Here is a 19662-nt window from a genome sequence, read left to right as displayed (position 1 = left end):
CAAGAATTTATAGGCTGTGAACAAGTCACCCCTTGCTCTTCGCTCACCCACGAAGGACAAATTCATAGCCTCTAACCTCTCACTGTACCTCAGCTCTCTTAATTCTGGCAACATCTTTGTTGCCCTCCGCTGGACTCTCTCTCGATTAGTTCTTTGTGCTTCTCTAAAAGCGCTACTCAAACACAAGCAGAATATTCTTATTTTAGCCTAATGTAAGATGCATACAGTTTCCTCAGTACTGCTTTGTTCATGCGCTTCACGACAATGCTAATATTTGCCGGAGGTGGTGGGAGAGAGAGAGAGAGAGAGAGAGAGAGAGAGAGAGAGAGAGAGAGAGAGAGAGAGAGAGAGAGAGAGAGAGAGAGAGAGAGAGAGAGAGAGAGAGAGAGAGAGAAGTGGTTTGTCTCCTTTATGACCTTCCTAAAGAAGGATTCTGGCGACAAGGTTGGGTAGAATGGCGACTCATAAGTTCCTCACACACACACACACACACACACACACACACACACACACACACACACAGATCCCCGAAGCTTATTTCTCTCTAAGTATTAATCGCGTCGAGGGCTTTCCCCCTCACACTGTGTCCAGCCTCAGTGTTTTGCATTTTCTACGACTGATTTTCGTCCGCCACTGGTCAGACCACCTCAAGCGTGTTTTGTCAAGGTTCTCTTGTAAACTGATGCCATATTCTCTTCACTTTCCACTTCAGTTCTTAACATCGCATCATACGCAGACATATTGCGGGTAGGAGTCCAATCTAACTGGGAAGTCATTTGCATAAATCAAGAACGCCGATGGTTTGGCTAGGTTAGGTTAGGTTAGATTAGGTTAGAGGAGGTTACCTTCGGTTGGTTAGGTTTGGTTAAGTTAGGTTAGGTTAGATAGGAGGTTACCTTCGGTTAGGTTAGGTTAGGTTAGGTTAGGTTAGGTTAGGTTAGGTTAGGTCAGGTTAAGTTAGGTTAAGTTAGGTTAGGGTTAGGAATACATTTGCCTATGAATACGATTACCAATGAACACAGTTACTCATGCATACAATAACTCATGAATACAGTTACCCATGACTACAATAACCCATGAATACAGTTACCCACGACTACAATAACCCATGAATACAGTAACCCATCGCCTGCCTGCCTGCAGCCTGCGGGTGTTGGATGTATCAGTCTTGTGGTCATTACGAAGACTCTCCCGGACGGTCATTTACATGAGAATACCGCCCCCTTCACCTGGAGGTGTCAGGGGTAGGAGGAGGTTAAGCCACACAATGGCCGCTGCTGATAGAGCCGTCAGGCAGTCATATGTTACTGTGGGAGACTGATACGGTCTCCCGCCCACCCATCCCCGTTTTCTTCCTAGAGTAATGATCCTCGCTTCATACAACCCTCATCTCTCTCTCTCTCCGTCTCCCTCTCCCACGTCAATCACACCTCACATGCCCCCCTGGCTATTGCTACTCACCTCTCCCAGCTTCCTAACCTCTCCCAGTTTCCTAACCTCTCCCTGCCAGACCTATCCCACGTCCGCTTAGCCTCTCACTAACGAACCAAGCGAGCAGACAACATCTCCCCGTCCTCGTTTTCTAAACAGCCGTAAACCACTCTCTGAGGTATGGTACACTCAAGGCTAAATTAATGCCCACAAGGATCTGAACCCAAGTATACATACGAATGGTATACACAGCTGTGGACCTTCGTACACACAGACGTATGTTATCGAGCACACACACGCACACACACACAAACACACAGGTCTGAGTTATCGTATGCGTAGAATCATGGTGCGATAATTCGCATCTTGATTTCACATACACACACAAAAAAAAGACATTTGTGTGATGTACATCAGCTTTCATACAGACAATATAGCCCATGTAATGAAGCAGTGCACATAGACGAATGAAGTATCTTGAGATGGCCTTCGTATAATGTTGGCCAACTTGACAAGAAAGAAAGAAAGGAATAAAAGATCACAGATCTTGAACTCCTTCATTTTAATGATCTTCCCAACGATTTTGACAGGAGAAGCTGGGAAGATGCAGTAAATGAAAACGACATACGAACGTAAAACTTGGGAAAGCTTTTAGCGAGACATTGAAGTAGTGGAGGAAACATATGCAGTCTTTTAATGCATAGTAATGGACATTTTCTAAAAACTATGCCATTATGGTGGAGCAGAGAAATAAAGAACTGCCCGTTGTCCAATAAGATGGCACAGCAGAGAGGCAAGGAGAGGAACAACCAACATAGAACAAATTGCGCAAATTGGAGTAGAAAAAAAGAACAAAAATCTCATAAGACAGAGCAAGCAACATGAAGAGTACGTTGCTTGAAGGGGAAAACAAGAACAAAAAGAACTTGATAGCCACGTTCGAAGCAAGAGTCATTATCCAGTCAACTGGTCCATTACTCTCAGAAAACGGCGACTTCGTTCGAGACAACGCAGCCGTGGGCAAAGATCTTAAATGAATTTTCTTTTGGCCGCTAAAGACGCATCTCTTGCTCCAAATCCAGTTTCAGTGGATGGCAGACGATAAAACTTTGCACCAGACTGACATATAAGAACCCAGTTCGGCAGTAATTGGAATGAAGGTAAATAAAACGACAGGTCCTGATAACTCCACCTAACTTTACCAAGAACAGTAAAAATGTTCCCATAATGATAATCAAACCTTGGCTGCTCTTCAGTAAATCACATCATACTGGGAAATTTCCAGATAGCATGAAAGTTTGCCAATGGAACACCGATATTCAAAGATAAGAAATTTCTTCCCTGAAATCATTTTCCAACTAACTTGACGTTCGTAGCAATAGTTCGAGACAAGACTGTTGATTATATGATCATTTAGACGATCAGCTCTCAATCAATGATTTTCCCAGGATGGTTTTCGACGAAATCGTTCATCAGGAACAGAACGCCTTGACGTCTTTTACGATACGATCATCATGTTGGATGAAAGGAAAGCCGTTCATGCCATTCATCTGGATTTACAGAAAGCATTCGACACAGTTTCGCATCCGAGTTACATCACATATGATACAGATCGTGTTATACGAACAACTTATCTAATGCCGAGCTCAGTGTAGCAAAGAAAAAAGACCACGAAATGGAGGCCAGGAATAGATGGATGGATGTGTCGTTCAGACGGGAAGGTGATTGAAGAAGAGGCTCAAAAACCTGTCGCCTCAGCTGGTGTACTGGTGTCTCAGCAGCCCACATCATCAGCAGCCCACAGTCTCAGCGGCAAGCAGCCTCAGCGGCCCACAGTCTAAGCGGCCCACAGTTTCAGCAGCCCACAGTCTCAGCGGCCTACAGTCTCAGCGGCCCACAGTCTCAGGGACCTGCAGTCTCAGGAGCAAACAGTTCCAGCAATCCAGTCACAGCTGCCCACACTCTCAGCAGCCTACAGTCTTTGCTACATAAGACTTCCACGACCAAAACTCATTTTCTACGATAAATAAAAACGTAAAACTCCCTCACGAGAGAAGCTCATGATTTTCTCATTTGTCTCCAAAGGGAAATGTTTCTTGTTATGACGTGGGAAGACGCACTCGTTCATCTGTCAGATGTTAATCAACGTATGTAAATCAGCTGGTCTGATACGGGCTTCTGGGGGTAGGTCACGAAGGAGGTAGGCTGGGGCCCAAACGGTGGAAGGGAGTGGAGGAGGGGAGGTGTTTATGGGGACCAAGAGAGCGGTGGAAGTGTGGGGTGTATGGTATCCAAGAGGAAGGAGAAATGGGGGTGTATGGCACCAGGAAAGTTGATGGAAGGTATGTGGTACTTTGGAGAGCGGTAGAAGTGGGAGATGTGTGTGGTGACAGGAGGGGTAAGGGGAAACGAGAGGTGCGGGGTATAATCAGGGATGCGCCTCGGTCATACCTACATCGTCACTGTTCACATACACACACACACACACACACACACACACACACACACACACACACACACACACTCAGGTGGTCGGCCGAGTTACTCATGCCACTCTCCCAAGGGATGAGTGTTCGCCAGTTCTGTGGTTTATGCAGACGCTGGCGGAGTTCAAGAAATGTTCGACACGGCTCTGAGGCCGACGTGGAGGCTGCTGAACTTCAGTAAAACAGAGAACGAACCGTCCAGAGACCTGGGTTCGTGCCCGGCACACACCTGGGGAATCTTTAACACGAAAAAAAACACATGTTGGAGTTAAGAATTTAGCTTTTGTTCATTCCTGATGAATAAGTCTGATATATTTTCTCTGTGGGTCTGTCTTTTTATTGGCTCGTGGCATATCATTTCTTATACACTAAGAACATTTGTAAGGTGTGTGACTATTCATGTTGACTGCTATCCAGATCTTTCCTCAGGAGCTACCTTGTTTACCAGTCTGCTTTCACCTTCAGATATGGTAGATTGGAGCCTCCTAGAAAGATGGCACGGGGAACAAGGTCATCCCACACTCTCTGGGTAGGGTTCTCAAGTGTTCCTGATCCTCTGGTTGACGCCTGTGGGCCCCCATATCTGGTAGTGTGTCGTTCATGACGACTGTCAAATTGTGGTCTTCTGTTTCTTAATGAGGAAGACGGGGCACGTCAAGCTCTGAAGATTTTCATCCTAGAGCTAAACGGGATACGATCCTTGACGGTACGATCCTTGACGGTACGATCCTTGACGGTATCAAATAGGCCATTTAGTATCAACTAGGCCATTTAGTATCAAATAGGCCATTTAGTATCAACAAGGCCATTTAGTATCAACTAGGCCATTTAGCATCAGCTTGGCCCTTTAGTCACAACTAGGCTACTTAGTATCAACTATTCAACTCAGTATCAACTACGCCATTTGGTATCAACTAGGCCATTAAGTACCAACTAAACCATTAGTTATAAATAGGCCATATAGTATAAACTAAGACAATAAGGTCTAACAGTCCTACTTGAACTGACTTCAGCTGCTCTCATGTCAACAGTCCGTGGGGCATCATTCATACCATTACACAAAACACATCTGTGGCTTTTGTAATCTTGTTTTAACCTTTCGTAATGTTTTAGTAAATGGTTTAAAATCAACCTAGTCTTCCCATGACGCCACAAGCATGGCCAGCCACGCATGTGACCAATACCGTATTTTCGTAAAGTTACAATGGTCGATCCTTAAATTTCTTCATCAGTGGAATTAAGTTCCTCTCCTGATCGTCTTAATACGACACCTGGGGATCTAGGATGACCGTATATAGATTCTCGTGCAGGAAGAAAGGATCTAGGAAGGATTTTAAGTTTCCTCGTACTCATTAATAGAGGACGGGAAAGCTGAGGACGATGGGAAGGGATTGTGGGGGAAAAAAAGTGGATTATTTAGCATATGACGTCTTCCGTTTTCTTCAGTGATGTGATTATTGTTATTGTACCGTTGCTCGTTAAGCTGGTTGGTCATCTGCGCTACAGACATATCGACTGCAAGGGTCACTCACGATCGTCAGGCTCAAGTTATAACCACCCATCAGGAAATCTTGAACACCTTCTTCATGTGGTCCAATCTCGAGTGGACTGATTGTGACGTCTGTCTCTTTCCCTTACCCGTCTAAAGCTTTGCAATAATTCACCTTATCCCGTCTCCCTAATTATAGAAGAACGATGAAAATACATAGATAAACAATACATAGATACACACAATAAGATAAAGTAACACTCCACCTCCTTCACCGTACCTTAGGCCGTATATATCACAATGGTGAAAATATTTAGAAATTATATCATATTTTGCCCTGATGTTTCCTCCATAAGCTGGAGCAAAATATGCCAGGAGATGAAGGCTGTCCGAGATGGATCTTCCCCCAGTGTCTTACTGGGCTCGATTGGAAAAATTTTTCCTTCCCTGTGATTCTTCAGAGGAAAGAGTGAAGTCCATTTGTCGGCTGTCAGCTAGAGTCAGGGATGTAGATCAGCCGGCTAGACGAACCAGTTCAGGGAGATGGGTGCAAGGAAGGGAGGGACGAAGGTAAAAACAGGGAAGGGAAACAGGAGGAGAGGGAAAGAAATGAGAGTGGTGAAGCGGTGTTAGGAGGGACAGAAGGGATGGAGAAGAGGAATGAGAGAGGCAGTATTGAAGGAGCCAGCAGGAAGGTAGGGATATCAGCAGACTGCACGGGACTGATGGTACTTTAAGGTGACCTCTTCCTGCAGTGGATGAACGAAGACCCCGGTCTGTGGGAGGGGGTGGGTCATGAGGGGTATGTACAGGGCTGTGCCGGTAATAGGAGGCAGGGCTGTTCTGGTAACAGAAGGCAGAGCTGTGCCGGTAACAGGAGGCAGGGCTGTTCTGGTAACAGGAGGCAGGGCTGTGCCGGTAACAGGAGGCAGGGCTGTGCCGGAAACAGGAGGCAGGGCTGTTCTGGTAACATGAGGCAGAGCTGTTCTGGTAACAGGAGGCAGGGCTGTGCCGGTAACAGGAGGCAGGGCTGTTCTGGTAAAAGGAGGCAGATCTGTGCCGGTAACAGTAACACATAGGAAGGACAAATAACATGAAACCTGCTGGTCCAGCACGAGAGGTTATCTGCGACACTTGGCCTACACTGTGGTAGAAACACTGTAGTAAAGCACAAGGCTGGTGCCTCCTTACCCACCTCTCCCTCCGGCTCAACTGCCTGCAGGAGATAATATGAGATCTACCATGCAGTAAGTGGGAAGTAGACTGCCTCTGGCATATCTTATATGCCTGGCACTAATTCTGGCATACCGAAAGTCTACAGGAAAGTGTGAGAGGGTAGGATAACACACACACAAAAAAAAAATGTTCCCTAATTGAAATAAATGACTGTACTGAGACTGGATTCTGAGAAAGAAAGAAAAAATATCTATTGGCTCTTATTTAGAGAGGATCATTCAATGAATATATAATACGATTATTATATAATTTTCCCGGTCCGTATGTTCGAACCCGGCCACAGTTAACACAGTGGAGCAACAACACCTCCACGGAAGCTGGACGCATCCCAGGCCAGCTCGCGGGTCAAAAAACAAAAAAAAACTTTAACACTTTTTTTTTAAGCTTGATATTATTAATCTGGACGAATGACCAACCATACACAACGGCGGGGAAGCCTATCCCTCCCTCGCCCAGCCATGACGCTGGGAAATGAATAAACGATGAAGGAAGTTAATTATCACCTGTAATTATGTGGTTATTAATCCACCCCTTACCCCCCCCCACCCTCCCTAAAAGCGGCAGTCACCTAATTATCACCCGGAGAAAAAGTGGGCAAGTTATCGACCGGTCGACCATAATCAGATGAGAATCGTCTCTCTCTCTCTCTCTCTCTCTCTCTCTCTCTCTCTCTCTCTCTCTCTCTCCCGGGAGAACACGACCTCCTCATCTCGCGTCGTCTCCTACTTAACCGAAAACACAGTGAAGCCGTCGACGCTAATGACGCAGCGATCACGGGAATCCGCTGACAATGAATGACGTCACAGATCGTCGTTACAGAGCCGTCCGGAGAGAGGGAGATTCGCAAGAACGTAAAACTTTGATTTACATTGTCTCTTTTCAATAGCGAACGACCCGATGCCTTAACTGCCCAGTTAACTACACTGTGTAGCCGGACTGCCCCGTTAACTACTCTCTGTAGCCGAACAGCTCCGTTAACTACTCTGTGTAGCCGGACTGCCTCGTTAACAAGACTGTGTAGCTGGACTGCCCCGTTAACTACTCTGTGTAGCCGGACTGCCCCGTTAACAACACTGTGAAGCCGGACTGCCCCGTTAACTACTCTGTGTAGCTGGATTGCCCTGAATCACCAAGCAAGAGACCCGTGTGATGGTAGTTCACTACTGGGTGTGGTGGTCGACCTGGCAGGGTTACTTACCACACGCCAACTCCAGCACTTGCGCTGATTGGATGACAAGTGTTGAAAAAATCTCCCCCCAGCCCCTACTCCAGGGGGGGGGGGGAGATGGTAGCGAGCGAGGGAGGGAGCGAGGGAGGAGGGAGCGAGGGAGGGAGGGAGGGAGGGAAGGAGGGAGGGAGGGAGGGAGGGAGGGAGGAATGTTTACCGAAAGGAAACCACTTTTGAAGCCCACAGCAGCTACTCGGTGTTTGCCTTCCACTCCCCACCCCTTCCCCAACTCCCAATTCCCCCCCCCTCCCCCCTACCCCGTGTAGCCAGGAAGCCGAGGAGGGGAGGAGGGGAGGAGGAGGGGAGGAGAGGTGGGGGGAGGAAGGGACCTCAGTCCTTCCTCCGCCCCGGAAAAACCACAATCCAATTTTTCGTTTCTTGAGGGAGGGTTGCCTGGGCGGGCAGGGCCGTTCCTTTAGCAGGAGGGCTTGGTGGTGGTGGTGGGTGGCAGCCTTCTGTATAACTTCCTGGCTCCTCGCCGCGGGCTCCCTCCACACACACAACCACACCCTCCACCAAATACCAAATGGTACAGTAGTACCAGTCCTCCCCCCCCCCCCACCCACGCCAATGGAAAAATAAATAAATAAAAAAAACACGCGCAGTACAGTGACACATTTTCAGGTTTGAATTTCCTAAAAGAAATACCGTTAACTGCGTACACCGGCTTTTCATTTAATTATTTCACTTCATGAATTAATCTCAAAACAATATTTCATTAAAGTCCTCCGAGATTTTTTTTGTGTGTGTAAATTCTTTCGACAGAAATTGCATAAAACGATTTTCTTTTTTTTTTTTGGTAAATAGAGAAAATGGGCAAAGCCATTCACGTGAAAATTGTCTTTATACAAGATAAAGAATTACAAAATATTTTCGTGTACTCGTTTCTGTATTGGGTTTTGTTTATTCATAGAGGCCTACATGTGTTTCTTTGTGGCACGTTCCTTTGTTGCTAAATCTATCCTGCATTTGTTTTTTGTTTCACATATCTTAGACTGATAATTGTTTTTCGTTATATATATATATATATATATATATATATATATATATATATATATATATATATATATTATCCCTGGGGATAGGGGTTTAAGAATACTTCCCACGTATTCCCTGCGTGTCGTAGAAGGCGACTAAAAGGGGAGGGAGCGGGGGGCTGGAATTCCTCCCCTCTCGTTTTTTTTTTTTTTAAATTTTCCAAAAGAAGGAACAGAGGGGGGCCAGGTGAGGATATTCCAAAAAAGGCCCAGTCCTCTGTTCTTAGCGCTACCTCGCTAATGCGGGAAATGGCGAATGGTTAAAAAAAAAAAAAAAATATATATATATATATATATATATATATATATATATATATATATATATATATATATATATATATATATATATATATATATGTGTGTGTGTGTGTGTGTGTGTGTGTGTGTGTGTGTGTGTGTGTGTGTGTGTGTGTACTTCATCGCCGTTTTCCGCGTTAGCGAGGCAGCGTCAGGGACAGACAAAGAAAGGCCGCATCCGCTCACATCCATTCTGTAGCGATCATGTGCAATAGAGAGAGAGAGAGAGAGAGAGAGAGAGAGAGAGAGAGAGAGAGAGAGAGAGAGAGAGAGAGAGAGAGAGAGAGAGTCCTGTATCATTCACTCTATCATACTCTGTTGGAAGGTGGTCCTCATCGTATCACAATTTTGATCATAAAAACATCTTGCAACCGTCCGCATATATTTTCAGAAACTTTGCCTCGCGACCGATGTTTTATGATGAACTGATATGACCAGCTTCACACACTTTTGTGAACGTCATCAAATCTTTATTTTCTTTTTTTTTTCCATTTCATATTTTTTTTTTCTAACCGTTTGTTATTTTTCTTAAGTATTCATAAAAGTTTAACTCGCGTCGTTTTCGTCAGCCGATGCCCCTGTAACTTTGGAAGCCAAACACAATTACGAAAAACAAGAACACTTTTCATTTCTCTAGGGAGATATTTCATATAAGAAATATGTAGGAATATAATGTACAAAGATAGAGGAAATATATAATATAGAAAGATACAAGAAATATAGAAAGATACAGGAAATATAATACAATATAGAAAGATATAGGAAATATGATATAATACAGAAAGATATGGGAAATATATTATAGAAAGATATATGAAATATGTAATATAAAAAGAAATAGGAATGAAAAAATGGGTGACAGTGGGCAGTGGTCCTGGTTTTCGTTTTCTATCGTAAAGAAATTTTATGAAATTTCCAAAGGGTGAGAATATATGGCCAATTTGCATGATATCATCATTACAAAAATTTGATCACTGCCATCAAAATTGAATAACATCAAATCATCATCAATTCGTGGCACAGTATGCTGGCCAAGTGCATGACGTACCCTGTGATTACATAGTCATACACGGCTGTACCATGTGCCGATAACCATGAAAAAAAAAATAATAGTTGAAATACCATATCTTGACTGTACTCTCTCGGGGAAGACTCATTTCTAAAGTCCCCCCTTGAAGCTGTCATACACCATTTTTTTTTCTTTCTTTCTCTCGTGGTTATCAGCATCACTCTACCCTCACGCCAACAGTTCTATCATCAACATCAGGATGTATATGGTGTATATAATGAATAAGGTCAGACCTTCATATAAATCATCGTTTGGTTGCCCTTGTTTGACTATGACAGTCTTAATCAATTACCCCTGCCACTAACAAGCCTACAGCCCCAACCGCCCTATCGAGGAGGTGTAGATATATCATAGATGAGGCTGTAAAGTACTCATAGGAAAATATGTATAATCAAGTAATAATTAACAGATTAATACAAAATTGCCATAAAAGCTTCGTTTTGAAGGAATCAAGTGTGACACCGTATTTACATAAGCAGATGAGGATATGATACGATAAACGAAATTTTTGTTCATTACTATATTACACTGAATATACATCATTCAAAATCTGAATGTATTTATTCAAGTAATATAACCATAATATAACAATATATAAATGAGAGAGAGAGAGAGAGAGAGAGAGAGAGAGAGAGAGAGAGAGAGAGAGAGAGAGAGAGAGAGAGAGAGAGAGCATACAATAAAATTAATCAAAGTACAACAACAAAATCAAAGTAAACAAGAAAAACGGGAGAAACAATTCATAAAAAAATCGAGTCGAAGTGAATCGCTCTCTCTCTCTCTCTCTCTCTCTCTCTCTCTCTCTCTCTCTCTCTCTCTCTCTCTCTCTCTCTCTCTCTCTCTCCATTGTGTGGTCAAGTGGAGGCTGTTTAGAATGGGCTGCAGGGACCAGTGTATGGAGGATGTCTGGCTGTTGTGGCAGCAGTCAGGTAAGTGAGGGATGACAAGGGTACCAGGCCAATAGGTATGGTACCTGGGAGGGCAGGGGGGAGGGGGGAAAGGACGGCGTTAGAAAATGGCAGGAGGGGGAGGGCTGCGGTTAAGAGGGGTGACTCTGTCTTTCTGTACGTCAGCTGCCCTGGACACCTACCCCCACCACACTAGGGTCCTGACAACCATCTCCTGATCCTGAGATACTGTGACCATCCAGCTTTTACGTGTGTGTGTGTGTGTGTGTGTGTGTGTGTGTGTGTGTGTGTGTGTGTGTGTGTGTGTGTGTGTGTGTGTATGTGTGTGTTCAAAAACGTATAAACGAGTAAAGCACGAAAAAGATGTCACTGAAGAAGAGAGCTTTGCTCCCTGTAACTCTGCCACTGAAGTCCATAAGACTTCAGCTTTTAACCCCAGCATGATGCTTCCTCGGTGGTGCCCACAGTTCAGACATCAACAGATAATAAGGTCACCGTAGGATTACATGATGTACACAGGGAAGGGATCACTAGATCACCTGCTTTGAGCACCAGGGTACGACCCTGAGGACGGTGGTACGACCCTCGAGCAAAACGGTACGACCCTTGACCATGATGGAACGATCCTTGCATACGACAAGCGTACGTGTTTCAATCAACAGATTATGATGTGAATTCATCCGCACAGGTCTACGTAACCACCGCCACATCATGGCTGGTGACGTGGTCGCGTCATACCACAGTGACACAGAACCTGAGTCGTGCCACAGCCGGTGCTGTGCCATGCGCCGCGTGACGGCCAGCTCACCACAGCACCAGCACTTCCACGTAACAAATGACTCACTTAAGGCACGCACTTCGAAAAGATGCCCCGCGCTTTTTATAGCAGCTCATTTTCTTTCACTCATGATATATCGTTCTTAATTTCCTCCTTGGTCCGTTCTTGCGGCCGTCTGTCTCCGTTATGGACTGCAGCAGCCCAGAGATGGTGGGTATCATCCAGGACGCACGGCCTTGCCCCACTCTCCCGTCCAGCAACCTCACGATGCGCCTCTCTCTCTCTCTCTCTCTCTCTCTCTCTCTCTCTCTCTCTCTCTCTCTCTCTCTCTCTCTCTCTCTCTCTCTCAGGGAGGGCGGCCCAGCGTGTGGAGAGTTGTCGGTGTTCGCCAAGGTAATAAAGCCATCACTTGTCAACCTCAAGTTTATTATACGCACCAAATTAATACCCCACCTCCACACACCCCACCCCACCAACCCCACCCAGAACCCCCTCACTTTGACCACCCCACCCATCCCACCCACCTTGACCACCCCCACTCGGATCCTTATCTTGCTAATTACCATCTTATCGGGGAGCCGACCTTCCCCCTCGTAAAGCTGCAGCTATAACCCAAATATAGACTAATTGATAGGCTGCTCAGCCCCAAGTCTTACAGATTAAGGTGAGCACAAATCAGTCGGCAACATTGACGTAGACGATCCTGATGACTTAAGATGGAGGAAGGAATCTTCATGGCCTCCGTCTCAGCTGAGTCTTCAAGGCCCGTCACTTCCACCTGTCGTGCACGACACGACATGCACGACGAGGTCTGCGTCCGTGACACGATATGCACGACAAGGTCTGCGTCCGTGACACGACATGCACGACAAGGTCTGCGTCCGTGACACGACATGCACGACAAGGTCTGCGTCCGTGACATGACCGGCTCTGCCCTGTGACACGACAGGTTCCCTCCACCACGACACCTACACTGGTCCGTCCAGGCCCTGCGTCATGAGCTTTCATCACAACATTGTTTCCGTAGCCAGTGTGCTTTGTCTTGAGGTCACCTCACACCACCGTTCCCGTGGCTGGTACGCCCTTGTGTCTTGAGGTCACCTCACACCACCGTTCCCGTGGCTGGTACGCCCTTGTGTCTTGAGGTCACCTCACACCACCGTTCCCGTGGCCAGTACGCCCCTGTGTCCTGAGGTCACCTCACCCGACTGGCTCATCAAACAGGGGCCCGACGGGAGGTCATGCATCCCGGGGCCACTGGCAATGAAACTGGCTGAACTTTCGTCTCCAGTCATTGCCAGTAACACGTCACTCCAAACACGTTTGTATAACTGGGTTTTAATGGCAATTCGTTCCGGATATCAGGGTTGACTACTGGACCTGATGTGTGGGCCCCAGCTCTTAGCAGTGACTGGACAGTGCCTCTGGGAGGCACTGTAAAACCTTTGGATACGAGTTTTGAACTTTGGATCAATCAAGCACCAAATATTCGGCAAATTTTTGCCTGATCAAAAACAAATAACGAAAAACATAAACACAACAATCAGTTATAAGAACAGATAGGAACAAATAAATACAGTATTAACAACAATAATGTACCAGGCAGTGAAAAAAAAGATAGTGGTATTCCTAAAAGAATGTACTTACCAGTGAAAAAAAAAATGGTATTCCTAAAAGAATGTACTTGTACAGTGGAAAAAGATAATGGTATCCCTAAAAGAATGTACTTACCTATGAAAAATTTAATGTGTCCCTAAAAGAATGTACTTACCAGTGAAAAAAGATAATGGTATTCCTAAAAGAATGTACTTACCCGTAAAAAAATAATAGTATCCCTAAAAGAATGTACTACGCAGTGAAAGAATATAATGGAACCCCTTATAGACTGTACAACACAGTGAAAAAAGATAATGGAACCCCTTAAAGAAATTACTAAGCGGGAGGGAAGGAAAGATAATGGCATCAACTTACTTGAGAGGTGCTGATAGCGAAGATAAGACCACAGGAGATGTAAAAGACCCATAAACCCATCCACCTGGTTTATTTTGGGTTTATGTTTCCCCTGGCGACGTCCTGAGAATACATCTTGTTGGCCCACCTGACCTTCCATGAAAGAGAAACATGAAAAATACAGTTAATACACCAGGTGAAATACAATCGGCAGCGGCAACAACACAAAAATATATTACACGCGTGTTGGATGCACACTGGAAAACAGTTAAATCCAACAACATTAGGACCAAAGCCAGTCATACAACATACAGCAACACCAAATACAATATCAGGACCAAAGCTTAACATGAAATGTACAGTAACACCAAATACAATATCAGGACCAAAGCTTAACATGCAACATACAGTAACATCAAATACAATATCAGGACCAAAGCTTAACATGCAACATACAACATCAAATACAATATCTAAGCAACAGTAACGTAAAAACCATCGATAAAATACTTTAACAAGAATATTCTTCAACCAAATTAGTCAAACTTTACATAATGAGGGGGGAAAACATAACGAAGATTCGTCATTAAACGTGAAGAAGTAATATTCCTGAGAGATATTCCTGAGGAATATTATACAAGACTGATGAACAGCTCCCATCCTCGAAGATAACCAGTTAGCAATAGAGTCTGGAACCTATCATAGGAAAAAATGTTTTTAATGTTCCTTACGTAAGCAGAGACTCTCTCTCTCTCTCTCTCTCTCTCTCTCTCTCTCTCTCTCTCTCTCTCTCTCTCTCTCTCTCTCTCTCTCTCTCTCTCGGTCGGCCTCATCAAATACACTGACATAAATGGCAGGAATTTCGGGTAATTAATGGCAACGTTAATATGTCCACAAAACCCGTAGGCATTACCCGCTAATTGCTGAGTGAGTGTGTGTGTGTGTGTGTGTGTGTGTGTGTGTGTGTGTGTGTGTGTGTGTGTGAGAGAGAGACTATGTCTGTATTCCTATCACTTATCACAGAAACTTGACACGTCAGACTCAATCTCTCTTTTCTTCTATACAATCTTTGCAATTTCTCTACTTTCTCTGCATTTGCTTCCCACTTCTTCACTCCCCATGTTCTCCATTCCTCCACCTCCCTCGAACGCCAGGAGCAGTTCCTTATACACATTCCTCTGGCTCTCCTCCTCCTCCTCCTCCTCCTCCTTCTTTTCCTCTTCAGTTTCGTAAAATCATGGCCGCCAGTTGATCTGTTCTTTCATGTCTTCAGGTCTTTTGAAAAGTCTTAATAAAGTCCTCACCCTCCAAGGAGGAACATGAAGGTCGTGATCATGTCCTATCCAGGGAGGGACATGAAGGCCGTGATCATGTCTTATCCAGGGAGGGACATGAAGGCCGTGATCATGTCTTATCCAGGGAGGGACATGAAGGCCGTGATCATGTCTTATCCTTCTGCTGGTTGTTGTGAGGGAGGCTTACAGTGCTCCTGGCCTCCCTCTGTGGCTCAGCGCCTCTGTTTCAATTGCACTGTTTCCCCCTGCCCTGCGAGACACACACACACGCACACACACACCCGAGGGTCTATCAGCTTCAGTCACGATGACCAAAGCGTTGCCACACAGTTCCAGTACGGGAATGACGTGTGTTCTAATCACTTCGACGCCAAACGCTCGTCATTTCAGCTTTAAGAAGCTCATTTTTATTCTCCTCTGACCTTCGACCGTCTCATCAACCTGATCTGTCAGCTCATGGCATGTAACTGTAGACTTGTCGAGTCTCTTCCTCCACTCCATTCACACGTTTAATGAAATGCTCCACTCCGCCCGCAGCCCTGTGGACATGAATCTGTTCCAACTCGCGCCTCATCTGCCACAACACCAGCCCCTACCGGCCACACCTCAGGGGCATGTGTCTCATCCACTGCCAACCTTCCCATGGCACTGTCTGTCTGTTTGTAGCTATCTCTGTCTGTCTGTCTGTCTGTCTGTCTATTGCTTTCTATCTCTGTCTGTTTGTGTACCTAAATCGTCTGTGATCGTCTCATGTTTGCGATGACTTTCGTCTGAATAATTTACACTTGGCTTCATTCTACAACGAACTACATGGCAGAGGTATGATCAACAACTCTCCCCTCACCGTCACCCTACGTACCAGAAGTATGATCAATACCCCTCTCCCCTCACCTTCACCCTACGTACCAGAAGTATGATCAATATCCCTCTCCCCTCACCGTCACCCTACGTACCAGAAGTATGATCAATATCCCTCTCCCCTCACCTTCACCCTACGTACCAGAAGTATGATCAATACCCCTCTCCCCTCACCTTCACCCTACGTACCAGAAGTATGATCAATACCCCTCTCCCCTCACCTTCACCCTCCGTACCAGAAGTATGATCAATACCCCTCTCCCCTCACCTTCACCCTACGTACCGGAAGTATGATCAATACCCCTCTCCCCTCACCTTCACCCTACGTGCCGGAAGTATGATCAATACCCCTCTCCCCTCACCGTCACCCTACGTACCAGAAGTATGATCAATATCCCTCTCCCCTCACCTTCACCCTCCGTACCAGAAGTATGATCAATATCCCTCTCCCCTCACCTTCACCCTCCGTACCAGAAGTATGATCAATACCCCTCTCCCCTCACCTTCACCCTCCGTACCAGAAGTATGATCAATACCCCTCTCCCCTCACCTTCACCCTACGTACCGGAAGTATGATCAATACCCCTCTCCCCTCACCTTCACCCTACGTAGCAGAAGTATGATCAATACCCCTCTCCCCTCACCTTCACCCTACGTAGCAGAAGTATTATCAATACCCCTCTCCCCTCACCACCCTACGTAGCAGAAGTATGATCAATACCCCTCTCCCCTCACCTTCACCCTACGTAGCAGAAGTATGATCAATACCCCTCTCCCCTCAACTCCATAGTTTCATAGATATTCATTTCAGTATCTCAACTGACTTCTCGATTACGATTTTGAAGCCAGTTCTTTCTTCCCTCCCTCCCTCCGTCCCGCATCTTTCAGCCTCTCTTTCCTCCTCCCGAGCAGAACCCCTGGGGCAACACCACTCACCCTCAGGTACACATGTTCGACTGTATATTTGATGAGCGATCAGGTCAGTAATAGTTGTGGTTTTTCCATCACGGTACGTAACTCAGATTCAAGCTGATCCACGTGAGTCAGGGATGCTTGGGTAAGAGGAATTCATGGTAAGGGACAGACAGACAGACAGACAGACAGAGCCTGAAGAATGACAGTGGAGTGCTCAAATGAGGACCGTCCACAACAAAGTATCGCATGCCCTTACTAACGAAGTGTGTGTGTGTGTGTGTGTGTGTGTGTGTGTGTGTGTGTGTGTGTGTGTGTGGCCACTGCCGGAGAGGACAGGTTCGTGCGTGTGTGGACATCAGACGGTGGAGGGTCACGAAGCACTGATAGGGAGGGACTGTGACACAGCCCGGGCCGCACGCCTGACCTGGTGTAGCACACACACACATACACACACACACACACACACACACACACACACACCACACACCCATACCACCTCAGCCAACCTTCCCCCCAGTCTGACTCCTATATGGACTTCGACAATCGACACAGTTCACGGATGTCTATCAAAGTAGACATCTCTCGTGAGTGAACAATTAACACGAGTCATTCTATCTTAAATGTCTAATTCTCTCTCATCATCATCATCATGGACAACATTCTCAGCACAAGAAGAATTACCCGTTTGGTCTGGTATTCCTGACAGACTGGCGCACGAAGACCAAAAAGTAACCTGAACACGAGATACCTTTATCTCTCGCTGGACGCCCGTGGCTAAATCATTACTACAGGGAGTTTGGTGATATACACCACCTATCACCATAGCCATGACAGGCAGCAGCGTATGCCTCGTCTCGACGCTGGTGGGCATACTTCACCATCTCCGAGCCATGCAGAATACATGGAGAACCTCGCATTAGGATTCCCTGTACGCGACGTAGCAGTGCAGGCAGACACCCGTGGCTAACAGTGTTAACCCGGTACCCTTGAGGTGGGCCACACTGGCACAACCCGTCCTGAGGTGTGACAGATAACATCTCGTGGCCGAACACTACCACCCTACACACACACACACACACACACACACACACACACACACATACATACCCCTCCACCCCAGGTGGCATGGCGACGATTGTGTTCCAATTAGTAACAGGCTCTCGAGGTTTAATGATTATATATATATATATATATATATATATATATATATATATATATATATATATATATATATATATATATATATATATATATATATATATACTGCTTGTCCACCGTTTTCTATGTTAATGAACGGACCCATTTATTCATATCTACCCTCTAACTGTTATGTTCTACGCACCGACACCAAAGCCACCCACCACAGCCAAGTCCCTCTGGCCATTCTGTGGTTCCCCCTGACCACTTCATCAAACGCCCCTGGCTAAGCCCACCGACAGACACGTTGCCCCCTGTATACTCTCGCTTTAACTCAGTCCATCCCAGGCATGCCTCTTACCCCCTTGAATGTTACGGCCCTGGTGCCTCACAGCCTCTTCAATTCCATTCTTCCACCTTCATCTCGGCCTCCTCTTCCACTAAGCACTTATACTTATATAAATATACTTATATATATATATATATATATATATATATATATATATATATATATATATATATATATATATATATATATATATATATATATACACTTTTTTCTACACTACCCACTCTTGCATTCAAATCTCCCACCATCATTATGTTGCTGTAGCACTCACTCATCTAAAAGATTCGCCTCTCTTCTTCACTCCTCTCTCTACCAAGGAGGTAAGCACTGAGAATCCCCCACCTCTCGTAATCTACTTTCATTCTCAACCACATATGTCTGAAGCTCGTTTTCTTGCACTCTTTCACATATTCCCACGACTCATCCTTTAGAAAAAAAAAATCCCACTCTTTCCTTGGCTCCCATCATCACACACTAACCAGGACTTCAACCCTTTGGACCTGTCTAAATCATTCTTCCCCCTTCCCCTTGAGCTTATTTTCACTGGAGCAGAACATCCTCGCTCCTCTCCTCAAAAAATACTAATTACCTCTCCCTTCCTCTCATCCTGGCTACAGACACGCCCATTCACACACCCTAGCCCGAGCCCCGAGGAAGATATCTCGCTTCGTTCCTCCTTTTGTTTCCTCTTTCAGAGTGTGTGTGTGTGTGTGTGTGTGTGTGTGTGTGTGTGTGTGTGTGTGTGTGTGTGTGTGTGTAGTACTGAAGACGTGACTTTGATCTACGAGCCAGTCATTTAGGCCGAACCACGCACACTCGAGCATTCCTCAATGGTCATTAACATCACTCGGGTTCTGGCCAACGGCTCCTTTTATATCTGGGAAATTGCCTTATCTACAGGCGTAAGTCATTCACCATAGAACTAATCAGATAACCACGTGGGAGGGGAGATAGACGGTTAGGTGAACAGGTGGGAGGGCAGATAGACAGTTAGGTGAACAGGTGGGAGGGTAGATAGATAGCCAGGTGAACAGGTGGGAGGGTAGATAGATAGCCAGGTGAACAGGTGGGAGGGTAGATAGACAGTTACGTGAACAGGTGGGAGGGTAGATAGATAGCCAGGTGAACAGGTGGGAGGGTAGATAGATAGCCAGGTGAACAGGTGGGAGGGGGAGATAGATAGTTAGGTGAACAGGTGA

General features: G+C 45.6%; 1 protein-coding gene and 1 long non-coding RNA gene across 5 annotated transcripts in view; one reads left to right on the top strand and one right to left on the bottom strand.

Moving 5' to 3' along the window:
• Positions 1–19662, bottom strand: part of LOC139753701 (uncharacterized) — a 376193-nt gene that overhangs the window by 230558 nt on the left and 125973 nt on the right. The window contains exon 3 of one of the 2 annotated variants that reach the window (XR_011713751.1): positions 13931–14062. This is a non-coding gene — a long non-coding RNA (uncharacterized lncRNA). The remainder of the gene's footprint in view (positions 1–13930; positions 14063–19662) is intronic. The other variant, XR_011713752.1, reaches the window with a different exon arrangement.
• Positions 1–19662, top strand: part of LOC139753699 (nephrin-like) — a 212794-nt gene that overhangs the window by 132696 nt on the left and 60436 nt on the right. The gene's annotated exons all lie outside the window — the stretch shown is intronic.

Source organism: Panulirus ornatus, chromosome 15 (genome assembly GCF_036320965.1).
Source record: "Panulirus ornatus isolate Po-2019 chromosome 15, ASM3632096v1, whole genome shotgun sequence".
Lineage (NCBI taxonomy): Eukaryota > Metazoa > Arthropoda > Malacostraca > Decapoda > Palinuridae > Panulirus > Panulirus ornatus.
This window is presented reverse-complemented; position numbering and strand designations above follow the sequence as displayed.